At 45.2% G+C, this 25,570-nt stretch overlaps 1 protein-coding gene and 1 long non-coding RNA gene across 2 annotated transcripts in view; one reads left to right on the top strand and one right to left on the bottom strand.

Moving 5' to 3' along the window:
• RBM20 (RNA binding motif protein 20) overlaps positions 1–25,570 on the top strand; it is a 242,329-nt gene that overhangs the window by 21,581 nt on the left and 195,178 nt on the right. The gene's annotated exons all lie outside the window — the stretch shown is intronic.
• LOC142663572 (uncharacterized) lies at positions 1,614–25,261 on the bottom strand. The gene is made up of 3 exons (XR_012851109.1): positions 25,153–25,261; positions 2,244–2,384; positions 1,614–2,107 (listed from the first exon to the last, which is right to left on the bottom strand). It is a non-coding gene; the product is annotated as an uncharacterized LOC142663572 (long non-coding RNA).

Here is a 25,570-nt window from a genome sequence, read left to right as displayed (position 1 = left end):
TTGCTGTTGATGGCAGCCTGTATTGCTGTAGATGGCAGCCTGTATTGCTGTTGATGGCAGCCTGTATTGCTGTTGATGGCAGCCTGTATTGATGTTGATGGCAGCCTGTATTGCTGTTGATGGCAGCCTGTATTGCTGTTGATGGCAGCCTGTATTGCTGTTGATGGCAGCCTGTATTGCTGTTGATGGCAGCCTGTATTGCTGTTGATGGCAGCCTGTATTGCTGTTGATGGCAGCCTGTATTGCTGTTGATGGCAGCCTGTATTCTATCTATAAAGCAGATTAAATTCCTGGAGCACATTTATCTATAGTTTTAAAACTGCATTCAACTGAAAACTGTGGCAAGTGATGTTATATATTTATCGGACAGACATTATTTTGAGCTGATCTGAAAATGACCTATATCAGGTTCTTGGGTTAAACATATATATATTTACTTTTGTGGTGTTTTTATTGTTGTTTTTGTGTTATTGTAATTTTCCATTTCACCATCTATATTAAAAAATAAATCCTAACATATTGCATTTTAAATCTAGGCACTGAGCCCCCACAACAGGCTGATATGTTATGACTTTTCAGCGTGTGCTGTGTACACTTGGGCAGCAGTCACCAGGCTGGAATACCATCTAGTATAAAACTGGAGGCCGATAACACAGGATCACACCATTGATAATAAATTAAGGGGACAGCTCAGCTCCTCCTCCCCCTCCCTGCACAGTGACCTCTGCTCTTGTCACAGAGCATGCCCACAACTCTCCTAGAGAAGTCAATGAGTAATTTGCTGTCTTTTGTAAGGCAAATATCTGGAAATGCTGTCCACATCTCAAGCAGGATGGCTGCCCCCATAATCATGCAAAGAAAATAGAATTAAAAAAAATATACAAACAGAGTAAATTCCAGTATATATTTATATTTAAAAACATTCCCTTTAAATGACCTAAAACACTTTGAATTTTGTCTTTGCATTACAGACTTGAAAACAGAACTTTGCATAAAATTCTAAAAACAAAATTAGTTTATAAAAAACAGTCTATGGTATTAGAGACATTTATCTCGAGCTTTGTTGCAGACATTGCTGAAAGCGATGACAGTTTTTACATTGCGCTTAAACCGGTCGCTGGAACATTTTTGAGGTTATATATTTGTATATATTATATCGTAAAACTAGAGAAATTTGGGTTAAAGGGGTTATGTCGGGACCAAAAAGTCTTAGCAGTGTAGTCCCTGCAGTATGTGATACACTCGCTAATATACATTCCGGTCCCCCATCGCGCTGATTATGAGATTTTAGTCGATTTTTATAGCGATGGTGGGGAACCGGAAGTCTAATTGGACAGTCTTCCTTCATGACGACACGACTCTTCGTCATGTGAACGGCTCCGCTGTATTCTATGTCATCGTTATAGCGATTACATAGAATACAGCGGGACCGAAGAGTCGTCTCGTCATAAAAAAGGACTGTCCAACTAGACTTCACGTCCTCCGCCTGCGCTATAAAAATCTATCAAAATCTCATAATCAGCGCGATGGGGGACCGGAATGTATATTAGCGAGTGTATCACATACTACAGGGACTACACTGATAAAACTTTTCAGTCCCCAAATAATCCCTTTTGTTTTTCTTTTATTTAGCCCTCTTCTTTTTCATGACACTTAATACATAAAAAATAAAATGCAGTCTCTCCACCCTACGGCACCCACTGACCTGAGCGTCGCTGCATGTGAACATAGCAAGAGCGCTCCGGTCCATACTGACAATACACGGTCACAACCAGGACACACTCTCTGTGCAATGTCAGGGGGTGTCCTATGTATTGTACAGACAGTGAGACCGGGTAGGGGGGCATGTACGGACCTAATAGTCGCGGCAATGTTTACATGCAGGGGTACTCAAGTCAGTGGGCACCATAGGGAGGGCATATTTTTTTAACATGTATTGAGAAAGCCCCCTTATTCTAAATACAACAGAGCCTGTAAAACCTCTACGTTTCATTTGCACTTGGATAAAACAATTCCATGTGAAATAACGTCAAGAAAATTTTATTTAAAACTGAAGTCACCTTTAGGAAACTGATGAAGTTTTGTCAGACTGGAGAAGTCCAGCGACCTGCAAAACAGAACCCAGACCAGTCAATGTGTATTGTAAATCTAAGGGCAGGGACGGTGTTGTGCCGCTCGCTGCCACCTTTGGCCATAGTAAATGTGCTTTGGAGTAAATGTTCGAGGGTTGGCGTCATTGTTACCTGACACGGAGCGTGGAGTTCTCTGGATGCTGGAATTCACCACATCTGTGGCTCAGCCATCACTGCTGTCATTCTGTTGTAACGTTGTGTTTTATAACGCCTCCTTCAGTTGCACATAACCTCAGCGATATAACTCCGTCACTGCAAATATCAAACAAAGGACATGAAGAATGACAAACCTTTCTTACTAGTTTACTGTACACATTTTTTAAGGAGAAGTAAACATGCAGTCCATTTGCTGTGTAGTTAAATGTGATCTATTGTTCCCTGTTATCAGCTACTTCAGACTGACGAAAGACTGGCTGCTTTGTTCAAAGGGATGAGTGATGAAAAGTGCAGAAAATTCTTTGATCACTACTTTATGTCACATATCTCCAGTGCTGAGAACCTCCAGAAACATTTCCATCCACTGCTATCAGCCGCTCCCTTTATAACACTCCAGCACTATTATATCCTCCAGAGACATTACATCATATGTGACTGATATCAGCCGCCCCTCTTATATCACTCCAGTACTATTATATCCTCCAGAGACATTTACATCATGTGTGTGACTGATATCAGCCGCTCCCTTTATAACACTCCAGCACTATTATATCCTCCAGAGACATTACATCATATGTGACTGATATCAGCCGCTCCTCTTATATCACTCCAGCACTATTATATCCTCCAGAGACATTACATCATATGTGTGACTGATATCAGCCGCTCCTCTTATATCACTCCAGTACTATTATATCCTCCAGAGACATTACATCATATGTGTGACTGATATCAGCCGCTCCTCTTATATCACTCCAGTACTATTATATCCTCCAGAGACATTACATCATGTGTGTGACTGATATCAGCCGCTCCTCTTATATCACTCCAGTACTATTATATCCTCCAGAGACATTACATCATATGTGACTGATATCAGCCGCTCCTCTTATATCACTCCAGTACTATTATATCCTCCAGAGACATTACATCATATATGTGACTGATATCAGCCGCTCCTCTTATATCACTCCAGCACTATTATATCCTCCAGAGACATTACATCATATATGTGACTGATATCAGCCGCTCCTCTTATATCACTCCAGCACTATTATATCCTCCAGAGACATTACATCATGTGTGACTGATATCAGCCGCTCCTCTTATATCACTCCAGCACTATTATATCCTCCAGACATTACATCATATGTGTGACTGATATCAGCCGCTCCTCTTATATCACTCCAGCACTATTATATCCTCCAGAGACATTACATAATATGTGTGACTGATATCAGCCGCTCCTCTTATATCACTCCAGCACTATTATATCCTCCAGAGACATTACATCATATGTGACTGATATCAGCCGCTCCTCTTATATCACTCCAGTACTATTATATCCTCCAGAGACATTACATCATATGTGTGACTGATATCAGCCTCTCCTCTTATAACACTCCAGCACTATTATATCCTCCAGAGACATTACATCATATGTGTGACTGTTATCAGCCGCTCTTCTTATATCACTCCAGTACTATTATATCCTCCAGAGACATTACATCATATGTGTGACTGATATCAGCCGCTCCTCTTATATCACTCCAGTACTATTATATCCTCCAGAGACATTACATCATATGTGTGACTGATATCAGCCGCTCCTGTTATAACACTCCAGCACTATTATATCCTCCAGAGACATTACATCATATGTGTGACTGATATCAGCCGCTCCTCTTATATCACTCCAGCACTATTATATCCTCCAGAGACATTACATCATATGTATGACAGATATCAGCCGCTCCTCTTATAACACTCCAGCACTATTATATCCTACAGAGACATTACATCATATGTGTGACTGATATCAGCCGCTCCTCTTATAACACTCCAGTACTATTATATCCTCCAGAGACATTACATCATATGTGTGACTGATATCAGCCGCTCCTCTTATAACACTCCAGCACTATTATATCCTCCAGAGACATTACATTATATTTGACTGATATCAGCCGCTCCTCTTATAACACTCCAGAACTATTATATCCTCCAGAGACATTACATCATATGTGACTGATATCAGCCGCTCCTCTTATAACACTTCAGCACTATTATATCCTCCAGAGACATTACATCATATGTATGACAGATATCAGCCGCTCCTCTTATAACACTTCAGCACTATTATATCCTCCAGAGACATTACATCATATGTATGACAGATATCAGCCTCTCCTCTTATAACACTCCAGCACTATTATATCCTCCAGAGACATTACATCATATGTGTGACTGATATCAGCCGCTCCTCTTATAACACTCCAGTACTATTATATCCTCCAGAGACATTACATCATATGTGACTGATATCAGCCGCTCCACTTATAACACTCCAGCACTATTATATCCTCCAGAGACATTACATCATATGTGACTGATATCAGCTGCTCCTCTTATATCACTCCAGCACTATTATATCCTACAGAGACATTACATCATGTGCGTGACTGCTATCAGCCGCTCATCTTATATAGCTCCAGAACTATTATATCCTCCAGCGATATTTACATCATGTGTGACTGATATCAGCCGCTCCTCTTATAACACGCCAGTACTATTATTTCCTCCAGTAACATTACATCATATGTGACTGATATCAGCCGCTCCTCTTATAACACTCCAGTACTATTATATCCTCCAGAGACATTACATCATATGTGTGACTGATATCAGCCGCTCCTCTTATATCACTCCAGTACTATTATATCCTCCAGAGACATGACATCATATATGTGACTGATATCAGCCGCTCCTCTTATAACACTCCAGTACTATTATATCCTCCAGAGACATTACATCATATATGTGACTGATATCAGCCGCTCCTCTTATAACACTCCAGCACTATTATATCCTCCAGTAACATTACATCATATGTGACTGATATCAGCCGCTCCTCTTATAACACTCCATCTCACTGATAACCAAGGTTTTCGTTCCGTTAAATGTGAAAATGACTGCCTGATTTGAACGATTAAAATAAATTTATTATGATATTCTTAAAAATGGGCCCTTAAAGCCAAATTAACAGGCTCAATCATTAGGTCAGCTATTATATATATATGCTGAATCCCAACGATTGACTGGTAATAGCGCCGTACCACGCTACCCCTTGCGCTATGTTGCGCTCGTCCGGCTCTTAAAGCCACGTACAATACTCTGGTCAGCAATAGGGTCAAAACCTCCAAGGTTTGGTCGCAAGCCCCCTATTACGAGATCACTGACCAGTATACTTCTCAAAGTTAGATTGTTAATTGTAATATTCTATCGTTAATCCTACGCGTTTCAGAACCACCGTTACTGGTGGAACCTCTTCAGGGATTATTATTGTTAAACGATAATTTTTGATTTAAATGCCGGAGCGCACGGTTGTGTGCATTAATGAACCTCCCGGCCCGTGCACGATCAAGATACAATGGTCGCACACGAGCCGGCGAGGTGCCGGTCTTTTAAGCGGCTAGGGCCCGCCCCCCATATTGACATGCCCCCGGCGTACCACCAATCCACATCCGACACGTCACTCAGGACCTGTCAGGATTGTGGCACGCCTCCAATTTTCTGTAGCCAATAGGGTATGTGTAAGACGACTAGCGTCCCTAGTAACGCTGGAGATCCAAAAGCGGATCCAATACTTCAATGGGGAGTATTAAACTGTGAGTGGATGCAATGTCCTAAATAGAGGACAATGCGCCGAACAACCGGCCCAAAAACCCCCCTTACTACCAGATTGCAGAGTGAACACAGTGCACGGCACAAGATCGTCTGGCCGACACCACAGTTGCGTCTCGTTGCTATGACGACCACAGGACACACACATATCGACTGCGCACCACTGCTCCCCTGGGTATGAACGAACAGATTTCGTATGCGTGTTTTCTATGACATCGTTTTGTCATCCACAACCATGTACCCTTGAAATACAAGCTGGTTTAGTATGTCCCCTTTAGTAGACACGAGAAGGGGTTCATCTATAAGCCAGGGAGAGATAGAACACTGTAAGGATACATGGTTTGTGAGTATGGGTAGCTGTCCTCACCTCGTACTATGGCTATGTACCATCTTGATATAGTATTTAGTACACCCTAGTAACCCTTGTAGATGTCTGTGGAGGTTTAAACATCTTGATTTCGTTTTAGGAGTAGTGTTGCATGTCTGTAACCTACCCAGTGATATGTGTGTGTCCTGTGGTCGTCATAGCAACGAGACGCAACTGTGGTGTCGGCCAGACGATCTTGTGCCGTGCACTGTGTTCACTCTGCAATCTGGTAGTAAGGGGGGTTTTTGGGCCGGTTGTTCGGCGCATTGTCCTCTATTTAGGACATTGCATCCACTCACAGTTTAATACTCCCCATTGAAGTATTGGATCTGCTTTTGGATCTCCAGCGTTACTAGGGACGCTAGTCGTCTTACACATACCCTATTGGCTACAGAAAATTGGAGGCGTGCCACAATCCTGACAGGTCCTGAGTGACGTGTCGGATGTGGATTGGTGGTACGCCGGGGGCATGTCAATATGGGGGGCGGGCCCTAGCCGCTTAAAAGACCGGCACCTCGCCGGCTCGTGTGCGACCATTGTATCTTGATCGTGCACGGGCCGGGAGGTTCATTAATGCACACAACCGTGCGCTCCGGCATTTAAATCAAAAATTATCGTTTAACAATAATAATCCCTGAAGAGGTTCCACCAGTAACGGTGGTTCTGAAACGCGTAGGATTAACGATAGAATATTACAATTAACAATCTAACTTTGAGAAGTATACTGGTCAGTGATCTCGTAATAGGGGGCTTGCGACCAAACCTTGGAGGTTTTGACCCTATTGCTGACCAGAGTATTGTACGTGGCTTTAAGAGCCGGACGAGCGCAACATAGCGCAAGGGGTAGCGTGGTACGGCGCTATTACCAGTCAATCGTTGGGATTCAGCATATATATATAATAGCTGACCTAATGATTGAGCCTGTTAATTTGGCTTTAAGGGCCCATTTTTAAGAATATCATAATAAATTTATTTTAATCGTTCAAATCAGGCAGTCATTTTCACATTTAACGGAACGAAAACCTTGGTTATCAGTGAGATAGTATTATATCAATTATTCTAGTTTGTGGAATTTAATTGGAGATGGCAGGATTCCTCACAGGGGATATTAATACGGATAAGTGGATGCATGACGCTAGGGAGGTGTTCTCAGAGAATGAGATTGCACCATCCATCCAGAATATGAGTATCACCGTAGCTTTTCGGCAGTTAACTAAGATCTACAAGGACCACATAAGAGCTTGGTGGGAAATTCAGACACTAGAGACATATATTAAAAATCAAATTGTTCCGAGGGGACTGAGAATCTCTTTAATACCAGCAGCGAGGATTAGATCACCGGAACTCCTGAAAAAGTGGGAAAAGGAGTCCATAGAATCCTCTCTGAGATTTATGAATATTCTATTAGAGGAGGAGAAAAGGTGTATTAATAAAAGCAGTCAAGAACTGAAAGATAGCATAATTGCTGCTCAGAGATTCGCAAGTAACCTTGAATATGAGAGGAAAGAGAGTACCCTACAATTGGCAGTAGAGAAATTTACAGGACACATAAAGGAGAGGAAGCACTTTCAATTTGTACGCGATACCCTGGATTTTAAGGAGGGGAGAGTGTTTGACTATAGTGCTAGAATGACAGCACCACATAACCCTGACACTGACATTTCTTCATCAGAGCAAGAGTGCTCAGACTCTGAACTAGGTAGAAACCATCAAAGAAGACAAAGAGGAATGGGAATGAGCAGATACCCTACTCGGGTCAATTCAAGAGGTAGAGGGAGGGGCAAAGGCCCTAATAGGGGGGCTGGTTTTTTAGCCAAGAGCCACCCCATCTCAGAGTACCTCCTGAGGGACAGGAGAGAACTATAAGGTCTAGCTCGAGTGGGGTTGATGAGGAAACACAGGTCATTAACCTGTCCTCACGTATCCTATCAAAGGATGAGGTTGCCATTCTCAAGAGGGGTCTATCATTTGTCCCAACAGGTAGATTTAACCTATTCACATGGGTGAAGGACCTAAACTTGTTTGGTAGAAAATTAAAATGGAAAAATTTTTTTAGGACACATGATAGACGCAAGTGTCTTGAGCTAGGTTTAGTGGAGGATGATCTTCCTGATCTCAGACTGTTGGAGGGGTTATGGGAGGAAGGCCAAAGGGAGGAAGGAAAAGGTCCATTCACGGATCTAAGGGTTCCTTCTAGTAAATTTGCGCCTCTCAACGATAATACCCCGATCGATGTGTTCATTAAGGTGGTGGAGGATCAACTTCGGTCACTAGACAAATCTAAATGTGGCCGATTTAATACAACCAGAGAGGAAATGGCAGGACTTAGATCGCTGGAAAATGATGACAGTATTATTATCAAACCATCTGATAAGGGTGGGAATACTGTGGTCATGGACCAGATCAAGTACAAGGCGATGTGTTATAAAATACTACAAGACAAACAGTGTTATAGGGTGCTACAATCAGATCCGACGATGATTTTTAAAAACCAATTGAAGGGGATTTTAGGTCCTGCAAAAACTTTGGACCTTATTAGTGAGAAGGAGATGAGCTTTATGCTGATTGATTTTCCCCAAATTGCTACCTTTTATAGTTTGCCAAAAATCCATAAAGGACTGGAGCCATTAAAGGGTAGACCAATCGTCTCGGGCATCAACAGTCTGTCACAAAATGCTAGCCTGTACATTGACAGGATTTTGAGACCATTTGTGGTGTCACTCCCATCATATATCAGGGATACGATGGATGCTCTAAGGAAGTTGGATGGTATTAGATGTGAACAGGACGTTTTACTGGCCTCCTTAGATGTTGAGGCACTGTATAGCTCTATCCCACATGATCAGGGTTGTCTTGCCATTCAACATTTCCTTAGGGGGAAAGGAACCCAATTTGCAGCTCATAATGAATTTGTTATCTTGCTCCTTAAATATATCCTTGAGCACAATTTCTTTCTATTTGACCAGAAATATTACCACCAACTCAGGGGAGTCGCGATGGGGAGCCCTTGTGCACCCACATATGCGAACTTATACCTGGGTTGGTGGGAGGAGTTATGTGTTTTCTGTGAAAAAATGGAACAATGGGTATCGCATATCATACTATGGATAAGATTCATCGATGACATTTTAATATTATGGAAAGGGACCCAGGTGGAGTTTGAGAAATTTGTGGCTATACTGAATGTTAATGATAAAGGTTTGTTTTTCACATCAGAAATTAGTGTGAATAAAATTACTTTTTTGGATATAGTGATATCGAAATCCGCGGGTGGAAATATTCATACCAACATGTTTCGTAAAGAAACGGCCACAAATAGCTTACTTAGGTGGGAGAGCTGTCACCCTATGAATTTAAAACGGGGAATACCAAAGGGTCAATACTTGAGGGCACGACGAAACTGTTCCACTGTATCTGATTTCAAAATATCGGCATGTGAACTGGAAAACAGATTTATTAATAGAGGATACCCGAGACATATTCTAAGAGGGGCTTATCAGAACGCCCTAGGATGTAACCGTGATGATTTATTGAATCCCAGACCAAAGCAAAGTGATGACAATACCATCAGAGTCATTGGTACATTTGACTCAGCTAGTTCGGAGATCAGAGAAATCCTCCAATGTTATTGGGGGATCCTTGAGGCTGATCCAGATATTGGAGATTTGGTGGGACATTCTCCCTTGATTACGTTCAGGAGGGGTAGGAATATCAAGGATTATGTGGTACATAGCCATATGGGTAGACAGGACCCCTCTACTACGTGGCTCAATGGTAACCTCAAAGGGACGTATAGATGTGGATCATGTAAGGCGTGTGCCTCTATTCAATGTGGCACGACTTTCAAGAGTATGAGTACGGGAAGGATTTTTGAGAACAGAACGTATATCAACTGTCGGACTAAGGGCATTGTCTATATGATTACCTGTATATGTGGTAAACAGTATGTTGGCAAAACTATCAGAGAGTTCAGGAGGAGGATACGGGATCATATAGGGGACTGCAGAAGGAAGGAGGATACCCCGATATCGCGTCACGTTTGGGAATTTCATAATGGGGATAGTTCCTCTCTGAGATTCCAGGGTGTTGAATACGTGAGACCCACTATGAGAGGAGGGAATATCAATAAAATTATCCTTCAAAAGGAAGCACAGTGGATTTTTCGACTGCGCACCACTGCTCCCCTGGGTATGAACGAACAGATTTCGTATGCGTGTTTTCTATGACATCGTTTTGTCATCCACAACCATGTACCCTTGAAATACAAGCTGGTTTAGTATGTCCCCTTTAGTAGACACGAGAAGGGGTTCATCTATAAGCCAGGGAGAGATAGAACACTGTAAGGATACATGGTTTGTGAGTATGGGTAGCTGTCCTCACCTCGTACTATGGCTATGTACCATCTTGATATAGTATTTAGTACACCCTAGTAACCCTTGTAGATGTCTGTGGAGGTTTAAACATCTTGATTTCGTTTTAGGAGTAGTGTTGCATGTCTGTAACCTACCCAGTGATATGTGTGTGTCCTGTGGTCGTCATAGCAACGAGACGCAACTGTGGTGTCGGCCAGACGATCTTGTGCCGTGCACTGTGTTCACTCTGCAATCTGGTAGTAAGGGGGGTTTTTGGGCCGGTTGTTCGGCGCATTGTCCTCTATTTAGGACATTGCATCCACTCACAGTTTAATACTCCCCATTGAAGTATTGGATCCGCTTTTGGATCTCCAGCGTTACTAGGGACGCTAGTCGTCTTACACATACCCTATTGGCTACAGAAAATTGGAGGCGTGCCACAATCCTGACAGGTCCTGAGTGACGTGTCGGATGTGGATTGGTGGTACGCCGGGGGCATGTCAATATGGGGGGCGGGCCCTAGCCGCTTAAAAGACCGGCACCTCGCCGGCTCGTGTGCGACCATTGTATCTTGATCGTGCACGGGCCGGGAGGTTCATTAATGCACACAACCGTGCGCTCCGGCATTTAAATCAAAAATTATCGTTTAACAATAATAATCCCTGAAGAGGTTCCACCAGTAACGGTGGTTCTGAAACGCGTAGGATTAACGATAGAATATTACAATTAACAATCTAACTTTGAGAAGTATACTGGTCAGTGATCTCGTAATAGGGGGCTTGCGACCAAACCTTGGAGGTTTTGACCCTATTGCTGACCAGAGTATTGTACGTGGCTTTAAGAGCCGGACGAGCGCAACATAGCGCAAGGGGTAGCGTGGTACGGCGCTATTACCAGTCAATCGTTGGGATTCAGCATATATATATAATAGCTGACCTAATGATTGAGCCTGTTAATTTGGCTTTAAGGGCCCATTTTTAAGAATATCATAATAAATTTATTTTAATCGTTCAAATCAGGCAGTCATTTTCTTATAACACTCCAGTACTATTATATCCTCCAGAGACATTACATCATATGTGTGACTGATATCAGCCGCTCCTCTTATATCACTCCAGTACTATTATATCCTCCAGAGACATGACATCATATATGTGACTGATATCAGCCGCTCCTCTTATAACACTCCAGTACTATTATATCCTCTAGAGACATTTACATCATGTGCGTGACTGCTATCAGCCGCTCATCATATAACGCTCCAGAACTATTATATCCTCCAGCGATATTTACATCATGTGTGACTGATATCAGCCGCTCCTCTTATAACACTCCAGTACTATTATATCCTCCAGAGACATTACATCATATGTGTGACTGATATCAGCCGCTCCTCTTATAACACTCCAGTACTATTATATCCTCCAGTAACATTACATCATATGTGACTGATATCAGCCGCTCCTCTTATAACACTCCAGTACTATTATATCCTCCAGAGACATTACATCATATGTGTGACTGATATCAGCCGCTCCTCTTATATCACTCCAGTACTATTATATCCTCCAGAGACATGACATCATATATGTGACTGATATCAGCCGCTCCTCTTATAACACTCCAGTACTATTATATCCTCCAGTAACATTACATCATATGTGACTGATATCAGCCGCTCCTCTTATAACACTCCAGTACTATTATATCCTCCAGAGACATTACATCATATGTGTGACTGATATCAGCCGCTCCTCTTATATCACTCCAGTACTATTATATCCTCCAGAGACATGACATCATATATGTGACTGATATCAGCCGCTCCTCTTATAACACTCCAGCACTATTATATCCTCCAGAGACATTACATCATATATGTGACTGATATCAGCCGCTCCTCTTATAACACTCCAGTACTATTTATAAGCTGCTTCTTTAATTTTGCATTTTCATTCGTTCTCATTTGCAGAACTTCAAATCTTAAATAATGTTTTATAACTGTATGAAAAATATATTAATAGACAATAAAATATAAAATGTCACAATAGTATACTATTAAGTTACTGGATCTGCATGAACGCGGCACGTAAAGTTTTGTTCATTGTGAAGTTGTTCCTCATGTAATCACCGGCATTTTGAATATCTCCTATTGTTGTTTCACATGGGGCTTAAGATATTATAAAAGTAAGATAAACTGATTAACTAAATTAGCTAGAAAATAATAAAAATCACATAAAGATATAAAAACATGTTAGAAATACCCTCATTATAAAGTTACAGCTTTGCGCCATTTTAATGCTGCGCTTAAGGTCGAGGTTTCATGACCTGACGGATTCAATTTCTTTCTTTGGTAAATGGAAGTTACAGGTTTCTTAATGCTGCAGAACATGAATGTGCCTGTAATGCTGCGGACAGGTAGGGAGGCAAAAAATCTGCAAATATGAGCGGTAACTTCAGGAGTAGATGATGAACATTTTCAAAACTTCGATTGAACTTTCGCCTTTCATGTTCCCCTTGTGATTTTCTGTTAGGAGTTCAGGTGCACTTAGAGCACGCAGTAACTTCGGAGCCTGATCCGGTCATGTTGATGGGAAGGATTTCGGAGCTCTTGACTGAGGTTGACCTGCGGCTTTTCATTTTGAATAGCCGTCTATTATAAAGGCGGAGGCACTTCAGCTGCCACCCACGCTATAAGAACCTGCAGAGAAACGTTGCGGCCGTTCTCTGTGTATTATCTGTATGTGTGCGGGTGACGAATGTCATTACACAATGGAAACTGTTGGTAGAGATAGAGAAAATTCAATACACTGCTGGGACATAAAGATAAAAAGTGTATTTTAGCCAAGTTTTCTTTTGACAAACATGGCGGTAAATTTACTAGGAGAAACTATGTGTTGGAGCATGCGCACTGAAACCTGAAACGTCGCACAAAAAGTGCAAAATAAACGTACGACTGATATGGTACCGGATGCCTGAAAGTATTTTGGTGCACAAAACTTTGTAGATTTAGTGCATATTTGTGACAAATCACATCCACAAACTAAAAAGTATCAGCCGTGGCGGTCGCAACATCTATAAACACGGTGCACGTACTTGAACTATTTTAACTCCGTATCTGCAACAGTTTCCTAGTGTATGGAGGGCGCAGGAAGCAGTCTAATCTCCATGACAATTATCACAAGGTGTATAACGTGTTTCTTATGACAAACTTTATCTTATATTTATTACCATTATCTCTGGAGAACCAGAAGTTGTGATTGTAGAATTGTAAATGACTTCATTATATCTTATAGTATTTATAAAGATTGTATGAGTTGATTTTCCATCAGACCAAATGTCTGGTGCCGTAATTGTGTTGTTAATGTCGCGGCGTCATTGTATATAGTGTCATTCTGGTGGGATAATTGTATTGTGGCACTTGTGCTGATGCAGCGTGTTACTATTTTTTTAAATCCAGCTATTAAATTCTGCAATATTTCAAATGCCGTATTCAATATGACATTATTATGTGTGGGGCCGACAGCTGTCCCAGGGGAAAGGCATGTAGTTACAAAAATATCAGATAGAGGTAAAGTGATCCTGATTTCAGGGGAACTGGCTGCAGAACGGGAGCCCCTTTAATTCGGGGTCACAGACCAGCCAGTTCTGTTCTTTTTTTATGGCTGTTTTATGACAAACTCAATGCATCTGTTTCCATTCCGGCACAGAACACACAGATGGGCAGAAACTGCAGCTTGGCATGTTGTAATATTTTATTATAGTAAACCAGAGATTCAGAATTATGTATCACTAAACGGGGGAAATACACAAAGCCGCATTTACAGATTGTTTCTATAAGAAATGACAGATGGATATAGTTTGCTACAGATGTATATAGTTTGCTACAGATGTATATAGTTTGCTACAGATGGATATAGTTTGCTATAGATGGATATAGTTTGTCCTCACTGCAGATTTGTATTTTGAAGTTATCTACGATCACAAACACTACAAAACCATAATATGGACAGAAATAAGCTGTGTGGAAGGATGTTATTACTTTGAGGGATCATGGCCGCAAATGTGGAGCTCCCAAAAAAGTGTTTTATAATACACTATAAAAACAGCAGAAAAGATTTACATAAAAATTCTGGCACAAATTGCACCACAAAGTAGCGTACATACAATGAGTCAAATATCGGTGGTTTAGACATTTTTTGTAGATTCCCTGAGCTTTGAAAAGTTAGGCTTGGGTAAGAGGAGTCATTAAATGTATCAGATTTCTTATCGGCGTGCGCCATGTTTAAGCACAAAATATTGAGGTAAAATTCGCCGGCCCCGAGGTGGTGTAAGGAATACAAAAGTGTCTAATAAGTCTAGCAAGATCTTCCAAATTTATCATACAGTCTGCGCCATCGTGATAGATTTGATGCAGTTACTGCCTGTCTGGTCTCGTTTTAACCGGTCTAAATGTAGGACAATATTAATAAATCTGCCCTATTGTGTAATATGGATCAAAACAAATTCGTAGACAGGTCCAAGAAAAAAATTCAGTCTATTTTTTTAATTCTAAAGTGAACTGCCCTTCCAAAAATTTGAGCAAAAAAAAATAATTTAGATTTATCCACATTTCCCACAATTTGAATGAGAATTTGATTTGCCCTCGTTGTCATAGTTAAAGGTTTATGTATAATATTTGAATTACAACATTTGGTGGAAATGTAAAGATGTAGTTGGACAATGGGGATGAGTCCACATGTCTCTGTATCGGGGATCCATATATCTGAATGAAGTTGTTTCTGCATCAGGTGCGAGAATTTCTGCAAATTCTATTCGAAGAATGGGACAGACAGAAATTTCTGAAACAAATCTGCCGCGTGTGAATTCACACTATTTGGTCGCATATTGTAGGTTTGCTTCAGCTCAGGATTGATATTGGAACGGACTAGTCTTCAGCTTAGCTTGGCTAGCATTACGTAGCGTCTAGCATCTCGGACATACACGGTCCGGCCGGTGACTGGCGGGTTTGCATAGATGATGATTAATTTCAGGCAGTTCTGGACATCATCAGGACTGAGCGACAGGTGCAGGTTTGGGAATGGTTTTATGTCCCAAAGAAAATCTGGGTCAGCGTTTCGTTGACATCTCCTCTAACAGAACATAAAACCTGAAATATCCCGATCACATTTGCGCAGTTGTGAAACCGATCTATAAGTTTGTCCAGCCGTCTGGTGTACTGGTTATATTTATATGCATGGAAAATACTTGCTTGCGAGCTTGTTTTTTTCTTCAAAAGTCATGAATATTGAATTGATGTAATGGCCGGAAGGAGGTGAAGGGAAAGTGAGCCCTAATCTACCCACCGCCCTGTCCCTGCCTACTTGCAACGACCCGCCCTAGGCGACGAGGTACAACTGGGCGGCGGTCCCTACGCTGTCTAAGTGCACAGGAAAACAAACAGGGAACATGCAAGGGAAGGGGCAGTAGCCACGGAACGCCACGAGGAAACGGAGCGGCGAACGGACAGTCAGGACCAGGACGAAGTGAGTACACCCAAGCGGGCAAGGAGACAGAAGCAAGCCAGGGGCAAAGCAAAGCAGGTAAAGCAGAACTGCAGCAAGGCAGAAGCACGGCAGAAGCAGGCTGGAGCAAGCAGCAGTGGGGCCAGGAATCCAAAAGAATTACAAGCACTGAGGGAGAGAACAGGGCAGGTAATAAAGGACAGGGGGCGGAGCTAACTCCGACAGACCAGGCCGCGATAGGCTCTCCCACTCCTGAGCCTGCCACCCTGGTTGGTGGGAGATGGTGTCAGTCGAACAGGTCTGGCCTCAGGTGTGGATTGATTAATCCCAGGAGTATACCTAGATGAAGTACCTGGCAGATCCCTAACAGTACTCCCCCTTTTATGAGGGGCCACCGGACCCTTACTAAGGGGACCCGGTTTAGTGGGGAAGAGAAGGTGGAACCTCCTGATCAATACCCCAGCGTGAACATCACGGGCAGGTACCCAAGTCCTCTCCTCCGGCCCGTATCCTCTCCAATGGACCAGGTACTGGAGGGAGCCCTGGACCATCCTACTGTCCATAATCTTGGCCACCTCGAATTCCACCCCCTCAGGGGTGAGAACGGGAACAGGAGGTATCCTCGAGGGGGACCAGGACGGGGAGCAGCGTTTAAGGAGGGAGGCATGGAAGACGTCATGTATGCGAAATGATGGGGGGAGCTCCAGACGGAAGGATACAGGGTTGAGGACTTCAATGATCTTATAAGGTCCAATAAATCGGGGAGCAAACTTCCTGGACGGGACCTTAAGGCGCAAGTTCCTGGACGACAACCAGACCAAATCCCCGACGACAAACCGGGGGTTAGCAGAACGTCTACTATCCGCCTGAATCTTTTGTGCGCTCTGGGACGCCTCTAGGTTCTTCTGAACCTGGGCCCAGACAGTGCACAGTTCCCGATGAACATCCTCTACCTCAGGATTATTGGAACAACCAGGGGAGACGGAGGAGAATCTTGGGTTAAACCCGAAATTACAGAAAAACGGGGAGACCCCTGACGAGTTACTGACCCGGTTATTCAAGAAAAATTCAGCAAGGGGAAGGAATGAGACCCAATCGAATTGACAGTCAGAGATGAAACACCTTAAATATTGTTCCAGGGATTGGTTGGTCCTTTCCGTTTGGCCATTAGTTTCGGGATGGAAGGCGGAGGAGAAGGACAGATCAATCTCCAACTTTTTACAAAAAGCTCTCCAAAATAAGGAAACAAATTGTACCCCTCTGTCAGAAACGATATTGACTGGGGCCCCATGGAGACGCAGGATGTGTTTCACAAACAAAGAAGCTAACGTCTTGGCGTTAGGTAGCTTCTTAAGGGGCACAAAGTGGCACATCTTGCTGAAGCGGTCGACTACCACCCACACCACCGACTTGCCCTGAGATGGAGGCAAATCGGTGATAAAATCCATGGAGATATGGGTCCAAGGTCTCTGGGGAATGGGCAAGGAACGTAGTAGGCCCGCAGGTCGGGACCTAGGGGTTTTGGACCTAGCGCAAACCTCACAAGCGGCGACGTAAGCCCTAACGTCTTTAGGCAACCCAGGCCACCAATAGTTTCTGGTAATGAGGTGTTTGGTGCCCAAGATGCCAGGATGACCAGATAGAGCGGAGTCATGGTTTTCCCTGAGTACCCTCAGCCGGTATTGCAGGGGAACAAACAGTTTGTCCCCAGGGACGTTCCCGGGAGCTGCACCCTGATCAGCCGCGATATCAGAAGCTAAATCAGAATCCGTGGCAGAGACGATTATACCAGGGGGTAAAATACAAGCAGGATCCTTCTCAGAAGGAGGATTGGTCATGAAACTACGTGACAGAGCATCAGCCTTAATATTCTTGGACCCAGCCCTATAGGTAACCAAGAAATTAAATCTGGTAAAGAATAGTGCCCACCGAGCTTGCCTAGGATTAAGCCTCCGGGCCGATTCTAGGAAAACCAGATTCTTGTGATCCGTAAGGACCGTTACCTGGTGTCTGGCCCCCTCCAGGAAGTGCCGCCACTCCTCAAAAGCCCATTTAATGGCTAGAAGTTCGCGGTTGCCAATATCATAGTTACTCTCCGTGGGCGAAAACTTCCTAGAGAAGTAAGCACAGGGGCGGAGATGGGTGAGGGAGCTGGTACCCTGGGACAAGACGGCCCCCACTCCCACCTCGGAAGCGTCAACCTCCACAATAAATGGCTCCTCTTGGTTGGGCTGAATCAGCACGGGGGCCGAGATAAAGCACTTCTTGAGGGTCTCAAAGGCCTGGACGGCCTCAGGGGGCCAATGGAGGACATCAGCACCCTTGCGGGTAAGGTCCGTAAGAGGCTTAGCGACGACCGAGAAGTTGGCAATAAATCTCCTGTAATAATTGGCGAACCCTAAAAAACACTGTAACGCCTTAAGGGAGGCAGGTTGGACCCATTCCGCCACAGCCTGAACCTTGGCAGGGTCCATGCGGAATTCATGAGGAGTGAGGATTTGCCCTAAAAATGGTATCTCCTGTACCCCAAAGACACATTTTTCAGTCTTAGCAAACAGATTATTCTCCCGAAGGACCTGGAGCACCTTCCTGACATGCTCCACGTGGGAGGACCAGTCCTTGGAAAACACCAGTATGTCATCAAGGTACACAACAAGAAAATTACCCAGGTACTCTCTCAGGATTTCATTAATAAAATTCTGGAAGACAGCAGGGGCATTACACAACCCAAAGGGCATGACCAGGTATTCGAAATGACCCTCGGGTGTGTTGAACGCAGTTTTCCACTCATCCCCCTCTTTGATGCGGATAAGGTTATATGCCCCCCGTAGATCGAACTTAGAAAACCATTGGGCTCCCTGAACCTGATTAAAAAGATCCGGAATCAAAGGAAGTGGGTACTGGTTCCTTACGGTGACCTTATTCAGGTTACGATAATCAATGCACGGCCTAAGACCACCATCCTTCTTCCCCACGAAGAAGAAGCCAGCACCTACAGGAGAAGTCGAGGGGCGAATGAAACCCTTGGCCAGGCATTCTTGGATATACACCCTCATGGCTTCACGTTCAGGACATGAAAGATTAAATATCCTACCCTTAGGAAGCTTGGCACCAGGCACCAAATCGATAGCGCAATCGTAATCTCTATGGGGGGGCAACACCTCGGAGGCCTCCTTAGAAAACACATCGGCGAAGTCCTGAACAAACTCAGGAAGCGTGTTTACCTCCTCCCGGGGAGAAATAGAGTTAACAGAAAGACATGACATAAGACATTCATTACCCCATTTGGTGAGATCCCCAGTATTCCAATCAAACGTGGGATTATGCAACTGCAACCAGGGAAGGCCTAAAACCAGATCAGACGATAATCCCTGCATCACCAGTACAGAGCACTGCTCCAAATGCATGGAGCCAACAAGGAGTTCAAAAACAGGAGTATGCTGAGTAAAATAACCATTAGCAAGGGGAGTTGAGTCGATTCCTACTACAGGGATAGGATAAGGTAAATCAATACAAGGCATCTTTAGAGACATAGCAAATTCCGCAGACATGATATTAGCAGATGACCCTGAATCCACGAAAGCACTGCCCGTGGCAGCCCGGCCAGCAAACGAGACCTGAAAGGGAAGCAAAATTTTATTGCGTTTCACATTAACGGGAAATACCTGTGCGCCCAAGTGACCTCCCCGATGATCACTTAGGCGCGGAAGTTTTCCGGCTTCTTATTCTTGCGCCTGGGACAGGTGTTCAGTAGATGCTTGTCGTCCCCACAGTAGAAGCAGAGACCATTCATTCTGCGAAACTCCCTACGTTGTCGAGGGGACATGGAGGCCCCGAGTTGCATAGGTACCTCCGAGTCCTCCGTGGAGGGGCGAGGAGACGGGACCTCGGGGGGGATCGCAGAAAAGTCAGAGGGGAGCACACTGAAGCGTTCTAGCTGACGTTCCCTGAGACGTCGGTCAAGTCGTACTGCTAGGGCCATAACCTGGTCAAGGGAGTCAGACGAGGGGTAGCTAACCAGCAGATCCTTCAGGGCATCAGATAATCCTAACCTAAACTGGCACCTTAGGGCCGGATCGTTCCACTGAGAAGCTACGCACCACTTCCTAAAATCAGAACAGTATTCCTCAACCGGTCTCCTACCCTGACGTAAGGTCACCAACTGACTCTCGGCTAAGGCAGTCCTGTCAGTCTCGTCGTAAATGAGTCCGAGGGCAGAGAAAAAACGATCAACAGAGGAAAGTTCAGGGGCGTCAGGAGCCAAGGAGAAGGCCCACTCTTGGGGCCCTTCCTGGAGTCGGGATATGATGATACCCACCCGCTGGTTCTCGGAACCTGAGGAGTGGGGCTTTAGGCGGAAATACAGTCTGCAACTCTCCCGGAAGGAGAGAAACGTCTTACGGTCCCCTGAGAACCGGTCAGGTAACTTGAGGTCGGGTTCTAGAGGTGAGGTGAGGGGTACTACTAAAGCAGCGTCACCCTGATTGACCCTTTGGGCCAGGGCCTGGACCTGTAGGGAGAGGCCCTGCATCTGCTGGGCCAGGGTCTCAAGGGGGTCCATGATAGCGTCAGCGTAGGAGAAATGGTAGACTAGGTAAGGGCTTGTAATTATGTAATGGCCGGAAGGAGGTGAAGGGAAAGTGAGCCCTAATCTACCCACCGCCCTGTCCCTGCCTACTTGCAACGACCCGCCCTAGGCGACGAGGTACAACTGGGCGGCGGTCCCTACGCTGTCTAAGTGCACAGGAAAACAAACAGGGAACATGCAAGGGAAGGGGCAGTAGCCACGGAACGCCACGAGGAAACGGAGCGGCGAACGGACAGTCAGGACCAGGACGAAGTGAGTACACCCAAGCGGGCAAGGAGACAGAAGCAAGCCAGGGGCAAAGCAAAGCAGGTAAAGCAGAACTGCAGCAAGGCAGAAGCACGGCAGAAGCAGGCTGGAGCAAGCAGCAGTGAGGCCAGGAATCCAAAAGAATTACAAGCACTGAGGGAGAGAACAGGGCAGGTAATAAAGGGCAGGGGGCGGAGCTAACTCCGAGAGACCAGGCCGCGATAGGCTCTCCCACTCCTGAGCCTGCCACCCTGGTTGGTGGGAGATGGTGTCAGTCGAACAGGTCTGGCCTCAGGTGTGGATTGATTAATCCCAGGAGTATACCTAGATGAAGTACCTGGCAGATCCCTAACAATTGAGGGTTTTTCTCTGGGAATAAAGACTAAGTTTTTTTATGGGCCGAAAACTATAAAATTCATTCACAGTCAAGTACACTCCGCCGGTGCAGTGAGCGCCGATCAACGAGACATCATTGATCGGCGCTCATTTGCTCCTGTCACACGGAGCTATGGATGGGGACGAGCAGTCGTTACTCTGATCGCTCGTCCCCATACATCATGTCGGCAGCGCGTCTCCCTGTTTACACACCAAGATGTGCTGCCGACAACCATAATATTTAACTTTTTTAAAATGTTACGATCAGCAGATGATCCAGCATTTGCTCGTTCACCTGCTGATCTCTCCCGTTTACACAAGGCAATTATCGGCAACGAGCGTTATATGAACGCTGGTCTGCCTGATAATCGCCCCGAGTAAAACCCCCTTTATATTGTAGTGATTGAGATCTCGTGTACACATTGTAAAATCTGAAAACAATGAGGGAGATTTTCGAAGGCTCTGTTCACATCTGCTTTGGAGGCTCTTTTGCAGGTTCCATTGTATTTGACAGGTAGAATAGTGCAATTCTTCTCGTCAAACCGACAGACACCAGACGGGAACCTTAGGCGGGAAACTAATGGCCCCCATTGTAAGTCAATGGTATCCCTCGTACGACGAGTCCAGCAGAGCATTGTGGCTTTCGTTATGAATAGAAGTCACAATGCAAGTGTGAAGATACAAACAGAGACCAGGCTGTCCTCCAGTGCCACGTGTGCCAAGTTTATTTACAGAGTACTCGCCCCGACGATGAATCGGCCGTAGGCTTGAAACAATGCCAGGCCAGACCTTGTGTTATTTTCCAACACTTTTCCATGTAGACTTCCCAAATCTGCACACATATTTATATGTATGGGAAATTGTGGTGCAGGGGGCTTCATAAACATGGAGCTGTGTCCAAACGCCATATATTCAATACCCAGGGGCGTAACTAGGAAAGACTGGGCCCCATAGCAAACTTTTGACTGGGCCCCCCCCCCTCTGCTGGGTATCACACAACCCCCCCTTGTAGATAGTGCCTCCCTATAGATTCCACCACACAGCGCCCCCCTATAGATAGCACCATACACAGCCCCCTGTAGATAACGCCATACAGCCCCCTCTGTAGATAACGCCATACAGCCCCCTCTGTAGATAACGCCATACAGCTCCCTCTGTAGATTACGCCATACAGACCCCCCCCCCCAAAAAAAAACGGCCTATAGTTTGTCCTACAAAAGACATGCATCCCCTATCCACAGGATAGGGGATACATGTGTGATCGCTGGCAGCGATAAGGAGAACGGGGGACCGAAAGTCCCCCGAAGTTCTCCATGACAAACCTCGGACTTCCGGCGTCTGCGCAGCTCAATAAGAATGAAAGGAGCGCTGGTCACGCATGCGCACAAGCACGACCGGTGCGCAAGTAATTTCCATGGAGCTGCCGACACGGACCCCGGAAGTCCGAGGTTTGTCATGGAGAACTTAGGGGGGACTTTCGGTCCCCCGTTCTCCTCATCGCTGGGCGTCCCAGCGATCCCACATGTATCCCCTATCCTGTGGATAGGGGATGCATGTCTTTTGTAGGAACAACCCCTTCAGTGGCGTCGCGCTGTAGCAGCCATAGCGGCTGCTAGCGGAGCCTGCGGCCATGGGAGGGGCCGTGCCGGCGGGTGGCACCGGCCCCCTCATGCTGCAGGCCCCGTAGATGTCGCTACGGCTGCTATAGCGGTAGTTACGCCACTGCGCATAGGTTTGTACGGCGTAAAACTACAGCTCCCAGCATGGCCGAAACAATGATAAGGATATGCTGGGAGATGCGGTTTCACAAAAAAAAATCATACCACCATCATCTCGCTGCAGATCATACAGTGAATACAATACTGATTAGAGGCAGAATAAACATTTACATTGAGTGACTCACCGGTGACGTCTCAGATTCTAGTTATTTTCTTCTCCCTCCGGTTCAGACATCTATGATGGATTTCTCCCGGCCATGACCCACTTCTGCAGTTTTCCACTCAGATGTCTTCAGCTTCTCACTTTTAAAACATTTCTGCACCTGTAAACAAAGTAAAAATTCTCAACACATCTAAATATAACTGTCACACACACACACACACACACACACTGTGCCCCCTGTAGATAGTGCCCCCTGTAGATAGTGCCCCCTGTAGATAGTGCCCCCTGTAGATAGTGCCCCCTGTAGATAGTGACCTACATAGAAGCCCCTGTAGATAGTGCCCACACATGGACTCCAGAGCTGCAAGGCAATAGTGCTAACCACTGAGCCACCGTGCTGCCCTACATATAGCTTCCCCTATAGTTAGTGCTCCACGTATAGCCCACCTCTGTAGATATTGTCCCACATATAGCCCACCCCTGTAGACTGTGCACTACATATAGCCACCCTGTTGCTAGTGCCCCACAGGTAACCCACCCCTGTATATAGTGCCCCACACATAGCCCACCCCTATAGAAAGTACCCTAAAAAATAGCTCCCCTATAGTGCTCTACATATAGCCCACCCCTGTATAGTGTCTCACATATACTGCACCACATATAGACCCCCCTGTAGATAGTGGCCCACACCCCCACATATAGACCCCCCTGTAGCTACTGCCCCACATATAGACCCCCCTGTAGCTACTGCCCCACATATAGACCCCTCTATATATAATAGCCCACATAAAGACGACCCCCCCCCCACTATAGATAATGCCATTCACATTTTTATGAGGAAAAAAATATATAAAGTTGACATACTCACATTCTCCGGTTCCCACGCTGTTCACTGGCGATGCAGACATGCTCTCTTCTGAGCATGTCTGCAGGAGCTGAATGAGCGTCCTTCAATGACGCTGATTGGCGGGGCAGAATGACTTGCCCCGCCAATCAGCACCTTCCAAGCATGGAAGCGGTGCGATGATGTCATCGCGCCGCTAGCCAATCAGTGTCATTGTAAGGCACTGGATGGTCAGGCACGGAACATGCCAGGCCATTCAGCGCTAATACATGTATTTGGCTGCCGCTAACACCGGGGCCCCCTCCGGTGCTAGCGACACCTACAAGCATGAGAGTGCCTGTGTAAGGCTCGGCGGCGCGGGCCCCACAGTAGCGGTGCTACCCCTGTAGCAGCCATAACGGCTGCTAGCGGCGCCACCGGGCATTTGGGAGGGCGTGTCGGCTGGCGGCACGGGCCCCCTCAAGCCCCGGGCCCCGTAGCAGCCGCTACTGCTGCTACCGCGGTAGTTACGCCACTGTCAATACCACATTTTTATGACGTTGGCTCTAGGTAGGACCTATCTGGAGAACAGGGGTCCCATGAGCCCCATCCCTCTTGGTAAGGGAGAATGAATAGAGAGGTGGCCAAGCAGAGCAAGTGCACTCAGATGTTTCCGTAACTCCCATAGACGTGACTGGAGAGAACTGCACACATGCACGGCCACCTCTTTACTCATTCTATGCCTGGATTCCACGGCCGATGGGTGCCTCGCCAGGCAGGATTGGAGTCGAAGAACCCTAGGTAGATGCGTGTCTCAGTATTTAAGCCATAAATGTTTGAGAGGGGAATACCGCTTTAAGGAGTGATTGGGATAGGACTCCATATTGGTACTTAGTGGGGCTATTTATTGGGCGCAGTTGAGCTTATTTCTACATCTTTGATCAGACATTCCCGGATTAAAGGCCCACTTTATAAAAAATTGCATTTTTGAGGGTTTCGAGTGTTAACGCAAGAAAAATGTATAAAAAAAAATCAAGTGCCGACCTTTTTATTTTTCTGCTTTTATTATTCCATACACTGGCAGCATTTGCAGAATAATCTCTCCTCCTCAGTGGAGTCATTAATCTTGGACAGAGTTCTGCTTCTCAGTAGGTTGGTGGGTTTAACCAGTCTGTGGAATGGAAGATGCAGAGAATAAACTTAATCCATCATTCCCCACAGTCCTCTCCTTCAAGTGGCTTTGCACTTCATTCCATGCCACAGTATCTTAAGTGGAACTCATCACTTGTCCCAGTTGCACAAGTCAAATGACTGAGTCTGCGGCGGTTGTGCCAGATCTGATACTAGACACTGCATGAGAAGCTTGCACACAGGTACCCCAATGGCTTGCTGATCGGAGACCCTAACTGTTACTATGCTTAACCCTTTTACTGAAATGCAATCAAACTACATGAGATGTGTG

Source organism: Rhinoderma darwinii, chromosome 11 (genome assembly GCF_050947455.1).
Source record: "Rhinoderma darwinii isolate aRhiDar2 chromosome 11, aRhiDar2.hap1, whole genome shotgun sequence".
In the NCBI taxonomy this organism is placed as follows: Eukaryota; Metazoa; Chordata; class Amphibia; order Anura; family Rhinodermatidae; genus Rhinoderma; species Rhinoderma darwinii.
The sequence above is the reverse complement of the archived record's forward strand: the minus strand, read 5'-3'. Positions and strand labels throughout refer to the sequence as shown.